This window comes from Triticum aestivum, chromosome 4B, assembly GCF_018294505.1.
Source record: "Triticum aestivum cultivar Chinese Spring chromosome 4B, IWGSC CS RefSeq v2.1, whole genome shotgun sequence".
Classification (NCBI taxonomy): Eukaryota; Viridiplantae; Streptophyta; class Magnoliopsida; order Poales; family Poaceae; genus Triticum; species Triticum aestivum.
Genome location: NC_057804.1, coordinates 24,731,941 through 24,745,259, shown reverse-complemented (window position 1 = coordinate 24,745,259; position 13,319 = coordinate 24,731,941).

Genomic DNA, 13,319 nt, shown 5'->3' with positions numbered 1-13,319 from the left:
CGATGAAGGTAAAGGCCTATGTCTAGTTGTGATGGGATTATTGGGGTCTCGCTACCGGGGAGCTAAACAAGCTATGCCTGGCTATCGAGTTGTCTCTTTTCCCTGAACTGCCGTCGGGTCGTCCCCTTATATACACGAGTTGACGCCCGGCCGGCTTACAGAGTCCCGAGGCCGACTCATACAAGTGTTCGGCTCGGTCTCTCCTTTCCTTATTCTTACAATACAAGTTATATGACTATGGCGGTTTACCACTATGGGCCCTAATCCGCCTTTGGGTTCCGAGCCTCTAAGCTTCATAGTAAAGCACCATCTTCTGAGTCTTTGTGGGCTTCAATATAGTTGAGGGTGAACTGGCCCCTCCTATGAGGTTTACACTCAGTAGTTATATCCCCAACAAAGATCATCCTCTTCTGTTGTTTCCGTGCTTAATAAGTTCATCGTCTTATGTTTCATTCATAGCCTATATGACAAGTCGGGTAGGTTTGATGTGAAACCATATGATCTTCTGACCAACTCATCATCTTAGGCCGTGATTGGATCGTCATTTTCCATCCAAAACCACTTGTATAACTGACGCTTGTAAATAAAAGCAGATGGTCTCGGGCGAAGCGCTTGGTTGGTCGATTTCGACTAGTAAAATATACACTGGTCTCTCAAATTACACATGTAACCCGCTGGTTTTACGTACAGACCTCGGGCCCTCTGTTTCATTACGCATGTATTTTACGCGTTGTTTCCGATGACAAGTAAATTACACTTGTATGTTAATATAGGTGTGAAATAAACCAGAGCTCCCAAGCGCGGCCTTACCGTTTCATGCCATCTCAGTCTCTCGAAGGTGCTCATAGGTGTCCGATGATCTTGGCTTCCTGAATGAGCAGCGGGCGCTGTATCAGACTATCCGTAGGGCCCGCGAGGCCATCTCCATCGTCCTTCGAGTTGTTGCGCTTGTCGTGGCGTCAAGCATTGTTAACATGGTCAATGAACATGAGGGTTTAGGAGATAACTTTATTTTGACTGGATGACAGTAGGGACCCACTAGGGTGTGACGCCCCCGATTCAGTCGTACACTAATCATGCACGCAAATGTGTACGATCAAGATCAGGGACTCACGAGAAGATATCACAACACAACTCTAAAAGTAAATTAGGTCATACAAGCACCATATTACAAGCCAGGGGCCTCGAGAGCTCGAATACAAGTGCTCGAACATAAACGAGTCAGCGGAAGCAACAATATCTGAGTACAGACATGTGTTATACAAGTTTTGCCTTAAGAAGGCTAGCACAAAAGAAGTGACGATCGAAAAGGCAAGGCCTCCTGCCTGGGACCTCCTAACTACTCCTCAAAGCCGAACTCCATGTAGAACCATCCTCGGGATCCTCTGGCTCCTGGACTCCATCAGATGATCGCAATAACCGGGAAAGGGGGAAAAGAAGTAGCAAAGCAACCGTGAGTACTCATCCAAAGTACTCGCAAGCAAGGATCTACACTACATATGCATGGGTATGTGTGTAAAGAGGCAATATCGGTGGACTGAACTGCAGGATGCAAGTAAAAGAGGGGGATATCTAGTCCTATCGAACACTACGCTTCTGGCAGCCTCCGTCTTGCAGCATGTCGAAGAGAGTAGATTGAAGTCCTCCAAGTAGCATCACATAGCATAATCCTACCCGGCGATCCACCCCTTGTCGCCCTATGGGAAAGCGATCACCGGGTTGTCTCTGGAACTTGTCTGGGTGTGTTTTATTAAGTATCCGGTTCTAGTTGTCATAAGGCCAAGGTACAACTCCGGGTCATCCTTTTACCGAGGGACACGGCTATTCGAATAGATCAACTTCCCTGCAGAGGTGCACCACATTACCCAACACGCTCGATCCCATTTGGCCGGACACACTTTCCTGGGTCATGCCCGGCCTCGGAAGATCAACACGTCGCAGCCCCACCTAGGCACAACAGAGAGCTCAGCATGCCGGTCTAAATCCTATCCACACAGGGGTCTGGGCCCATCGCCCATTGCACACCTGCATGTTGCGTGGGCGGCCGAAGAGCAGACCTAGCAACCTCCATTACAAAGGAAGTTGCGTTACGCGGTCCAACCCGGCGCGCGCCGCTCAGTCACTGACGTCACGAAGGCTTTGGCTGATACCACGACGTCGAGTGCCCATAACTGTTCCCACATAGTTGGTTAGTGCGTATAGGCTAGTGGCCAGACTCAGATCAAATACCAAGAACTCGTTAAGCGTGTTATTTTAAAGTAATCGCGAACGCCAACCAGGGCCAGGCCCACCTCTCTCCTAGCTGGTCTCAACCTACCCTGTCGCTCCGCCTCAAAGTAGCACTCGGGGGCCGTCGGGAACCCAGGCCAACCTCTACCGGGATGGAGCCACCTGTCCTTCTAGCCCCCATATCCGATTCACTTGCGGGTGCTCAACGAGCCGGCCCGACTTTAGTCACCATCTGTATAGTATGTATATATATAGTATATACCCATGATCACCTCCCGAGTGATCACGGCCTGATAGTATAGCAAGGCAGACTGACAAGAATGTAGGGCCACTGATGATAAACTAGCATCCTATACTAAGCATTTAGAATTGTGGGTAAGGTATCAACAACTGTAGCAACAATGACAGGCTATGCAACAGAATAGGAGTAACAGAACAGTAACATGCTACACTACTCTAATGCAAGAAATATAGAGAAGAATAGGCGATATCTGGTGATCAGGGGGGGCTTGCCTGGTTGCTCTGGCAAGAAGGAGGGGTCAACTCCATACTCGTACTGGGTAGCAGCAGCGTCGGCCTCGGTGTCTAGCGAGAGAAAGGGGGGGACAATAAATATAAAAGCAAACATATGCATGACGATGTATGACAAGACAATGAGCGGTGCTAGGTGTGCCCTAACACGGTAGGAGGTAATACCGATGAAGGGGGGAAACATCCGGGAAAGTATTCCCGGTGTTTCGCGTTTTCGGACAAATGAACCGGAGGGGGAAAGTTGCGTGTTCGCTATGTTAGGGATGTGTGGCGGACAAACGGGCTACGTATCTGGATTAATCCAAATTACGATTTATTTTATATTAATTTTCAAAGTTTTAAATGATTTTCTATTTTTTCTAGATTTAATTTTAATTCAAAATTAAAAGAATAAAATGCTACGGGTACCCAGAGTTGTACCCAATAGAACATATGTGTGGCTGGCAGGTGGGGTCCGGGGGGCCCAGTCAGTAGTTGACCAGTCAACTGTTGAATGGTCAACGGGGTCAATCCGGACCCACTAGTCATGGACAGGGTCAACCCAGTCAATAGTTTGACTATTCAGACTGGACAGGGGACCCACATGTCATTGTCTGTGGTTAACTAGACTTTAAATAAATTAGATTAACTAACAGTGGGGGCCATTGTTGTTGGCTAGTAGTTAAACTAACTAGTAATTATCCCCTAATCTAATTTCCACGGGCCGGCTGGCGGTGGCTGTGCATACACACACACACACCGCACGTGTTTGGACATGGCCACGGCCATGGCCATTAGCAACAACTAGCAGCGGCTCGAGCAGCAACTAGCAGCAGCAACTAGAGAAATCAGTAGCGGCAAACAGCAGCATGTAGGAGTAGCACGGAGCAGCTGCGGTAGCAAGCAAGAGCAGCAGAGCACCAGTGGCAGCAACGGCGCGGTCGAGCAGCATCAACTACAGGGCAGCAGCAGTGCAGGCTCGCGGGGGTGCAGGAGAGTGCGGCGGGGCGAGCGCAGGACATGGGGCTGGCGCGTGCATGAGTGGAAGGCGGGTGGCGCACCAGCGAGCATCAGTAGCGGGCGGAGCTCAACACCGGGATGGCGGGGTCACGGCCACAAGCAGCAGGGCGCGCGCGGGGAGCGGCCTCGCGCAGGCGGGCACGGCCAAGGCAGCAGCCGGCGGGCGCGGACGGGCTTCGCAGCTGGAGACGTACAGGGGCGAGGCCACAAGCAGACGACCGCGCGTGGAGGCGAGGTCGCGGGCGTGCTGTCATGGTTCTATGTTTGACAGTAGTGTAGGGGGTACTAAGGGAGAGGCAAGATCCTAGCTATGGAGTAGTTGTACACGCAAGAGTTTTACGAGTTCAGGACCTTCTCAGAGGAAGCAACAGCCCTATGTCTCGGTGCCCGGAGGCGGTCGACTGGATTATATGCGTGTGAGTTACAGGGGTGCGAACCCTTCACACTGAGGAGGGGGTGGCTTATATAGAGTTCGCCAGACCCCTCCGGCCCTCAGTTATACAGGGTTTAAACTACATTAAGACAGGGGGTTACTGGTAACACCCACATAAAGTGCTATGAAGACCATAAAGGCTACTTAATGATAGACCGTTGCATGCAGAGTGACTTTAGATCTCCTCGCCGTCGAGTGGTTAGCTCCATGGTCGAGTGGTTATCTTCATGGTAGAGTGTCCTCGAGTCTGTCGAGTGGAACATCTCTAGGTCGACTGACAGGTGGTTTCATCTAGAGATGTCATTGGGTAGGGTAGTTTGGACAGGTCCATGACCCTACCCTAGGTACATAGCTTCATCATTAGCCCCCGAATGGATCGAGGTTTGAGTGGGGAAGGAGTTGAAAATTCTTCCGACCCATTTCTCGTGCTATGAGTATGTCTTGTCTAGGATCAATGAACTTTTAGGTGACAACATCAACTTCTTTTTCAGCCGCCTTGATCCATTCTTTGTATCTGTCGAGTGAAGTTTTCACTTGGAGATCTCCGAGTGACAGAGTGGGGGAGATCTTCCGCCTGGCGAGTTGTTCTGCAAGCCGCGGATTTTGTGGGATTCGAATTTTAGGAAGCGCGCGGGACGGGGCGTAGCCGCAGCTCGGACGGGATAAGGCAGGAATGCCTCAATCTCCGCGCCACCTTTTTCGCCACGTATCGCGCATGCGACTGTTGCGGGATTTGATAGGATCGTCCGGGCCTACATGTCAGCCACTTGGAAGCAGCCTTATATAAAGCGCCGAATGGGGGTTTTTCAACAGTGCGCCCTCATTCCCCCCTCTTCTCTAGATTTCTCCGCCGCGTTCGCTTCTGCCTCCGTGCCATTGCCCCGTGCGTGCTGCGCCGGCGACGATGGTGGGGGAGAAGACGGCGGCCCTGGAGTGGGCGAAGAAAGCGACGGCGAAGGTAAAGGGGAGGGGAACCAGTCGGAGTGGCTCTTCATCGAGGACCGGCCTGCCGCCGGGCTGGATCCAGGGCGACTGGATCCGCTCGACAATTAGTCAGGAGGATCTCGACGACCTGGCTGACGGAGGGCTGATCCCCCATGGATCGGCGCGGCTCCCGGGGAGGGAGTCAGAGCCGCAGCCTTAGGAGGGTGAGTGTGTTCTTCTGGCCACCCACGTCGATCGTGGGTTTTCTTTGCCGCCCCACCCTTTCTTCCGGGGGTTTTTAAATTTCTTTGGGGCACAACTCCACCACTTCACACCCAACACCATAGTGTACCTCGCCGCCTATGCATCTTTGTGCGAGTGCTTCTTGGGTTGCCGGCCTCACTAGGGTCTCTTTAAGCACATCTTCACCTGTCGCTCCCAGACGGTGAAGAAGGCAAATCCGAGTGACGAGAGGACACATGTGATTCAGATGTGTGGGGGCCTTGGGATCCAGTTGAGAGGGAAAAGTTCTTTTCCAACCATGGTTTTGCCCGACTCCGTCCATGGGTGGCAGTCGACTTGGTTTTACTGCAAGGACCAGCCGATGCCAGGGCTTCGAAATCAACCGACTGTCTTTTGTCTTGTTTGCTATCTTCTAGGTCACCACTACTAGGGAAAAGCCTAGCAACAGCGCGAGTTTTAGGCCTATCAGTAGCGTGGGCAGGAGCGCTACTGATAAGGCGCTACAGCTAATGCTTAGCAATAGCACGCCTGGACCCATGCTACTGATAAATTGACTTAGTAGTAGCGCTTCTTCAGAACCGCGCTACTGGTAATTAGTAGTAGCGCTTCTCCTTTCCCGCGCTACTACTATTATTTAGTATTTTGTTTCTTCTTTATTTCATTTTGTATTCATACACCTTTACACAAGTTTTCAGACAACAGGAATTTAGAGATTGTTTAACTCATCATAATGAGTTATTACATCACGGGGGGAAAGAACCGCGGATTAGTTTCAAGTGGATGTCCATCCACTTGAAACTAATCCGCGGTTCTTTCACCCAATGATATAATAATATCATCATCATCATCATATCATTAACAACTTATCATCATAATACATCATTGTCATATAAAACCTCCTCAAGATCATCGTTTTCATCATTGACATCACATAACACCTCCTCAAGATCATCATTATCAACTCTAACACATTACCACATAATAAACATATTGTACCTCATAGGACCTATTACATTCGATTAAGACCTACTACATTTTCTAAGGTAAAATAGCAAAAAAACAAGATAGCCCCTAACTCTCCATTATGGAGAATGGAGATTAGCCTGTCTCCAATTCTTGCCTTTCGCTGAATGTTACTTCCAAGAACCTCCTTGCGAATGTCCATACATTTCTTCCATTCTTTGATGAACATGTGTTCACGGGTTTTAGAAATCCGATATGCACAGATGAGCTTCGTAAATTTACCTGGCAGTATGTTCAGAACTAAGAGGCGACCATGCAGAGACATCAGATGAGGCACACAATCCATCGGGAGTTTCTGTTGAAAAACATAATAATAACTTCGTAGTTAGCAATGATGTACTAGTTTTAGAAGTATGCAAAAGATGCACGAATGTCGTAATAGTAAAAAATCTTACCAGGGTATCTCCAGAGAAGTTACCGTGGTTCAACACATGCACTAGTGGCACGTATTCACCATAATTTGGAGGAGTTCGATAATAGTTATTGTAATTCTCAAGAAGAGTACAAAATGCGATCAGATGATTTTTCTCCTTATATGTTAACTCGGTGCCATCGGTGTAGTGGGTTTTATCTACCATCTTCCGCACAGTCTTTGAAGAATCAAAATAAGCTGTCAATGGAAATAAGCTATCAACTATTTTGAAATAAACACTATAAATTAGTTAATAACTATGTTTGAGAAACTCACATAGCGGTACAATCGGAAGCGTATCAACAAGGACCCAAATGTCCATATTGTCTTGCTCGATGTCAGGATCACCAAGATCCATGGTGACAATCATACCCTCATAAAAACCATACATTTTGCAAAGTGCTTCCCAATTTTGGCAACCAAAATGGGTTACGCTCTGAGCATTGCACAGATTTACTTCAAAATCCATATCATGATGGGTCCTTAGGTGTATTTTCTTTGTTTCGAAATTTTCATGGTCTTCAAAACCCATCCTCTGCAAGACATAGCGTCTGGCACGGCATGGGATAAGCTAGTCGAATTGTAAAATATGAAAATTAGACGTTGAAATAGTTGAAGTCATGCTTAATTACGAAAAAACACTTGTCGTTGTTGCGTACCGTTTCACAATCGAAGGTCTCCTCGAGCTTAATGTTGAAGCGTCGATCTTCGTCCAGCCGAACAAACCTATCGCGCATACCTCGATCGTCGTGGCACCAGCTACACTCCCCCGGGAGACTGTCATTGTCCGAGTATGACATTTCCTACGTTCATAATTCAAAGATTAAACTTGTACATATTCTAGCACAAGTCATGCTAGAATTCACGAAAAAAATCCGGCATGACCTTTGCTAAAAAAGGACATATCGAGCGCCTGAAATTTACCGGAACGGAAATTAATCAACACTCCGGCAAAACATAGGCCACTCGGAGATGTAAACTGAACATGAAGGGCCACTTGGGCAACCACATATCCTATTTGAGCAACAACACAAGATATACAAGGATATTTGGCTGGTCTCACCTCGATGTCGGAGGGGGTCGGTGAATGGGACGATGGCGGGGATGTCGGAGGGGGTCGGTGACGGGGACGACGGCGGGGATGTCGGAGGGGGTCGGTGACAGGGACGACGGTGGTCACCTGAAACCATATAAGTTATCACTAATACATCCCGAATAATTGCTTAAACTAAAAAATAACAACAAATATGACATGTTCAACTAGTTTTATTAATTCAACTAGTTCTTACTAAATATAAACTTACTATAAATAGAAAAAACTAGTTCTTTCTAAAAATAAAGTAGTTCAACTAGTTATATTAATTATCTTACTAAAAATCTAGTACTAACTAAATTAACATCTAGTACTAGCTATGAACCCTAAATTAACATCTACAACTACTAAATCTAGTACTAACTAGTGGCAGGGGGTGGGGGCGACGGAGAGGTAGCTAGGGGCGGTGAGGTCGAGGGCGGTGGGAGGAGGGTTGCCGGTGGAGGAGGGAGAGGGCGGCCGCAGGCGGAGGGAGGAGGGCGGCGGCGGAGGAGGGAGGGGCGGCCGCAGGCGGAGGGAGGATGTGCGAGGAGGAGGGAGGAGGGACGGAAGGAGGGGAGTACCTCGGCGGCGGACGGACGAAGGCGGCGGCGGCGGCGACGCACGACGACGGTTATCGGCATGGGGGGCGAGAGTGAGAGTGTGAGTGAGGGCGCCGGTCGTGTGCGTGGGGATAAGGTGGGGATAGTTGTAGCGGGTTTGCCAAAACGCGCTACAGATAATTAGAATAGTAGTAGCGCGTTGCACATAAACCGCTACTGCTAAGTGTAACTATACAAAAAATACGCGTCAATGCAAAAATACATTGGCCATCAATGATCTTTTTGTGTACAATCTGAATTTTCAATATGAGTCCTATCCAGTAGGAACCGGAGAGGACTCATATTGCGGCCACAAATTTTACACATAGAGTTCAGTGAAAACCAACTGGTTGTGGTAGTTTCTGAAATAACATATTTAAGGTGGTAAACACCCTGTTCACGGAGCGAGGTGGGACTAAACTTGTGGGCTGATCTTACCGGTTTTCCCATAAGTGTGCTGCTGCTAACTTCTATAGCAGTAGCGCTGTTCAATAAAGCGCACTACTGCTATAACTAGCAGGGGGCGAGGTCATGGCAATTATAGCAGCAGCGCGGTTCGCGGTGGACGCGCTACTGCTATTTTCCTGTCAGCAGCGTGTTTCTCTAACACGCGCTGCTGCTAAATAGTAGTAGCATGGTATTTTAGGGAGAGCTGCTGGTAAGATTCTGTGTATAGGCTTTTCCCTAGTAGTGCACGACTGAAATGTACTCGATGCCCAACGGGGCGCAGGAACAAGCCGAGGAGGGAGAGGCGAGTGGAGGTGAAAGTGAGGAGGAGTGGAAATCTGACGACAAGGGGGAAGAGGATGAAGACGGTTCCAGCGAGGAGGAGGAGGAAATGGAAGTCGATCCTCCTCGCACGGAAAGGCGATCCAAGATCACCCACGACCCCGCGAGGGAGCGCGGCAAAGCGGTTGCGCCCGTTGTGTCGTCGACAAAGTGCCCTCGGACGGCCTCTCCGACGCCGACTGAAAAAGCGCCGAAGCATCCGCGGGAGGAGTCATCAAAGCCATCGAAGGCCTTGCCTAAGATGAAAATGGCCTTTCCCACCATCTCCGGGTAACAGCAGGATTTGTGTTTCCTTGTTCAGCTCGAGCGAACTTCCGGTCGACTCATCGACTAACCGACTGGTTTCTGAAATCTGCAGTGCTACTACCTCCGAGACCTCTGCCAAGGACGGCGACCAAGAAATGGAAGACACTTTCACCTCCAACCTTGGGATGTTCTCTTGTTGTTTTCGCTTTTGGTTGATCGGATCTTCGTTTCCAACTCTGGATTTATCTTGCAGCTCCTCGTCACGTCATTGATCTCCCCGATGATGATGACGAGGTGCCCCTGAAGGAAAGGAAGAATAGACATGCCGCGGCTGGCAAGGCCACTCGGACTGCGTCAACACCTGAGGTACTGGTTCAAGAAGGTGGCGACATCGCTCGGCATTCTGTGACCTTCGCTGTGCCGCTAACGAGTGCCCGGCCTTCGTCGTCGACTGTTGAACCGCCCTCCCTTTTCGCCACACACCAGGTCCTAGAGGATTAGGCGGGCGCTGCTAAGGAGGCTATACGCCAGGCGGGGATTATGATGGAGCAGGTGAAGGCGATCCGGGAAGCCAGCCAAGCTGCTTATGATGCAAGCTCATCCCTTCAGAGCAATGTCCAGGTTAGTTGGTAACCACCTGTTCCGTTAGGATATGATATCTGAAGATTTTCTTTCCAAAAATCTTTGTGTTTGTACACCCACTGGGTGTGTCGATTGGGTTTGTAGACTGGTGGGGGCACGCTGAGTGCACCCACTGGGTGTAGTCCCCGAGACTATGATGGACTGCTGGCAGCCGACTATAGTCTTTGTAGTTGAAATTTCTTCACTCGGTCTGGTCGGACCATGTCGAGTGGAACATTAGGACCTGTGGGGGCAGGCTGAGTGCACCCACTGGGTGTAGTCCCCGAGACTATGGTGGACTACTGGCAGTCGACTGTAGTCTGAAGAACTCTCTCTTTTTCCTTTTTTGTAGATTATGATGAGACCATAATCTCTTTGATCCTTTCGGTCGACTGATCGGATCGAGTCGGTAGAACTAGTGGGGGCACGCTGAGTGCACCCACTGGATGTAGTCCCCAAGACTACTGTTGAATATTTTGATTCGACTGTAGTCTTAGAAACGTTACTGTTTTTCTCTTAGTCACTCGGAAGCAACCTCTCTTTGATGTCTGTCGACTGACTATTTGCAGAAATCTTGCGAGCTCGTGGCCCGTTACACTGAGTTGGAAAAGAAACATATCCAGCTCGACCTTGACTTGAAGCTTGTTCAGGAGAACTTTCAAAAGGCGAAGGACGAGGCAAAAGGTACGATTGGTGAGAACTTGACGACTATTTCCTTCCTTTTGCACATCATTGATTCTGACCTCCTTGTCATTTTGCAGAAAAAACGAAGGAGGCTCTAAAGAAGAAGGACCAGGAACTTGCTGAAGCGCAGAAGGTGGCTCTGGACAAAACGAAGCTTGCGGAAGAGAAGCTGACTTCAGTCGGCAAGCTTGAAGAAGAGAACGCCAACTTGAAAGCTGCTCTCGACGCGGCCAACAAGGAAGTCAGCCGTCTGAAGAACGAAAAGATTGCTCTGAGCGACAAGGCTAGTGAACTGGTGGGGAAGAAGAATGATCTGGAAGCTTATCTGGGAGGGCTCGCCAGGAAGTTGTTCCTCATGCTTGAAGGTAACCTTTCTCACTCGATTGACTTGTCACCGTTGATTCATCGCGGAACTGCTGGTTTATGTTTGACTTGTGTGTACAGAATTCTGCCAAAATTTCGAGGAGGAGACCAGTCGAGTGGAGACAGGCCTGGATCCCATCAACTCTCCTGTGAAGGATGACGCTGCCATGAACGTGCTCCGACTGGAGTCACGAGTCGCTGCTGTGGTTGACTATCTTGCTCGACTGAAGGTTGCAGCATCGCGAATCGACACGACACTCTGGCCAGGGGAGACGCTTCAGAATGACCTCGAGTCTTTGATGACTTGACTGAATGAAGTCCCAGGCCGAGTGCAAGAGTGGAAGAAGTCTTCTGCCAGGTGCGGTGCCGATGTAGCTATGTCTTTAGTCCGTGTTCACTGCAAAGATGCACGAGAGGAAAAGTTGGCGTCCCTCAAGGTGGCCAATACTAAGAAGCATGACTTCCGATCCTTCATGGAGACATTCATTGCTGCTGCAACTCGGATTGCTGATGGAATCGACCTGGACGAGTTCGTTGCGCCTTCCAGTCCTCCACCGGAGAAGTAAAAAACTTCTATGCCTTATATTTGCCTTGGAATGCCGAGTGGTTTTTGTAACCGATAAACTTTAACAGGCTTGATGCCTGAGCACTTCTGGATCCGTAGGATGCTATCTGAACTTGGCTTTACCGTTGAATATGCTTGCATTTGTCTTCGAGCGAACATTGTTCTTCGCTCGGAATATATTTTTGTGCTTGGGACGTGCTCTTGTAGGTTGGAGCACAGATTTCAGTCGACTTGCATCCTTGCAGCCCAGGATGAAGCGCACATTGTATTTGTGCCGAAGCCCGGAGGAGAAGGTTACAGTCGACCTGCACCTCGTCATCCTTGCGGGTCGGAACGATTTTCGTACTTAGGCGAGTGTTGGACTGCAGTTAAGCCTCCGAGTGTGAGGCAGACTCACCACTCGGTAGGATTTTAAACACTTAGGCGAGCACTGGGCCGTAGCTAAGCCTCCGAGTGAAAGGCAGATTCACCACTCGATAGGATTTCAAATGCTTAGGCGAGTTCTGGACTGCAGCTAAGCCCCCGAGTGAGAGACAGACTCACCACTCGGTGGGATTTCAAACACTTAGGCGAGTACTGGACCGCAGCTAAGCCCCCGAGTAGGAGACAGGCTCACCACTCGGTAGGATTTCAAACACTTAGGCGAGTACTGGACCGCAGCTAAGCCTCCGAGTGGGGGACAGGCTCACCACTCGGTAGGATTTCAAACACTTAGGCGAGTACTGGACCGCAGCTAAGCCCCCGAGCGGGAGACAGGCTCCCCACTCGGTAGGATTTTCATTGCTTCTCGTTGTGTTTGTGTTGTAACTCAGAGGAGAAGGTAGCAGTCGACCTGCACCTGGTCGTCCTTGCGGATCGGAATGAATTTCAAACTTAGGCGAGTACTGGACTACAGCTAAGCCCCCGAGTGGGAGGTTTGCTCTCCACTCGATAGGATTTTTAAACACTTAGGCGAGTACTGGACTGCAGCTAAGCCCCCGAGTGGGAGGTTTGCTCTCCACTCGATAGGATTTCAATCACTTAGGTGAGTACTGGACTGTAGCTAAGCCCCTGAGTGGGAGGTTTGCTCTCCACTCGGTAGGATTTTTAACACTTAGGCGAAACGGATTCGCAGCTAAGCCCCTGAGTGGGAGGTTTGCTCTTCACTCGGTAGGTTTTCAAACACTTAGGAGAAACGGATTCGCAGCTAAGTCTCCGAGTGAGAGGCTTGCTCGTCACTCGGCAGGAAATTTTTTACAAACTTAGGCGAAACGGATTCGCAGTGGGTGGCTAGAACTTCCATGATTAGGTCGACCATGGCTAGGACCTCAACTTCAGTCGGATCCGTGGCACTTTTTGGCTGCGGGGCTTCTTCGGTGAAAGGATCCTCTTGAACTGACGGCGCGTGGACATGCTCCAAAAACACGCCACTAGGGATGGCTTCTCTCTTGGAACCTATCTTCGCCAAGTCATCAGCTGCTTGATTTTTTAGTCGGGGTACATGATGAAGCTCTAACCCCTCGAATTTCTTCTCCAGCTTTCTTACTGTGTTGCAGTAACCTGTCATAGCTGGGCTTCTGACGTCCCACTCCTTCATCACTTGG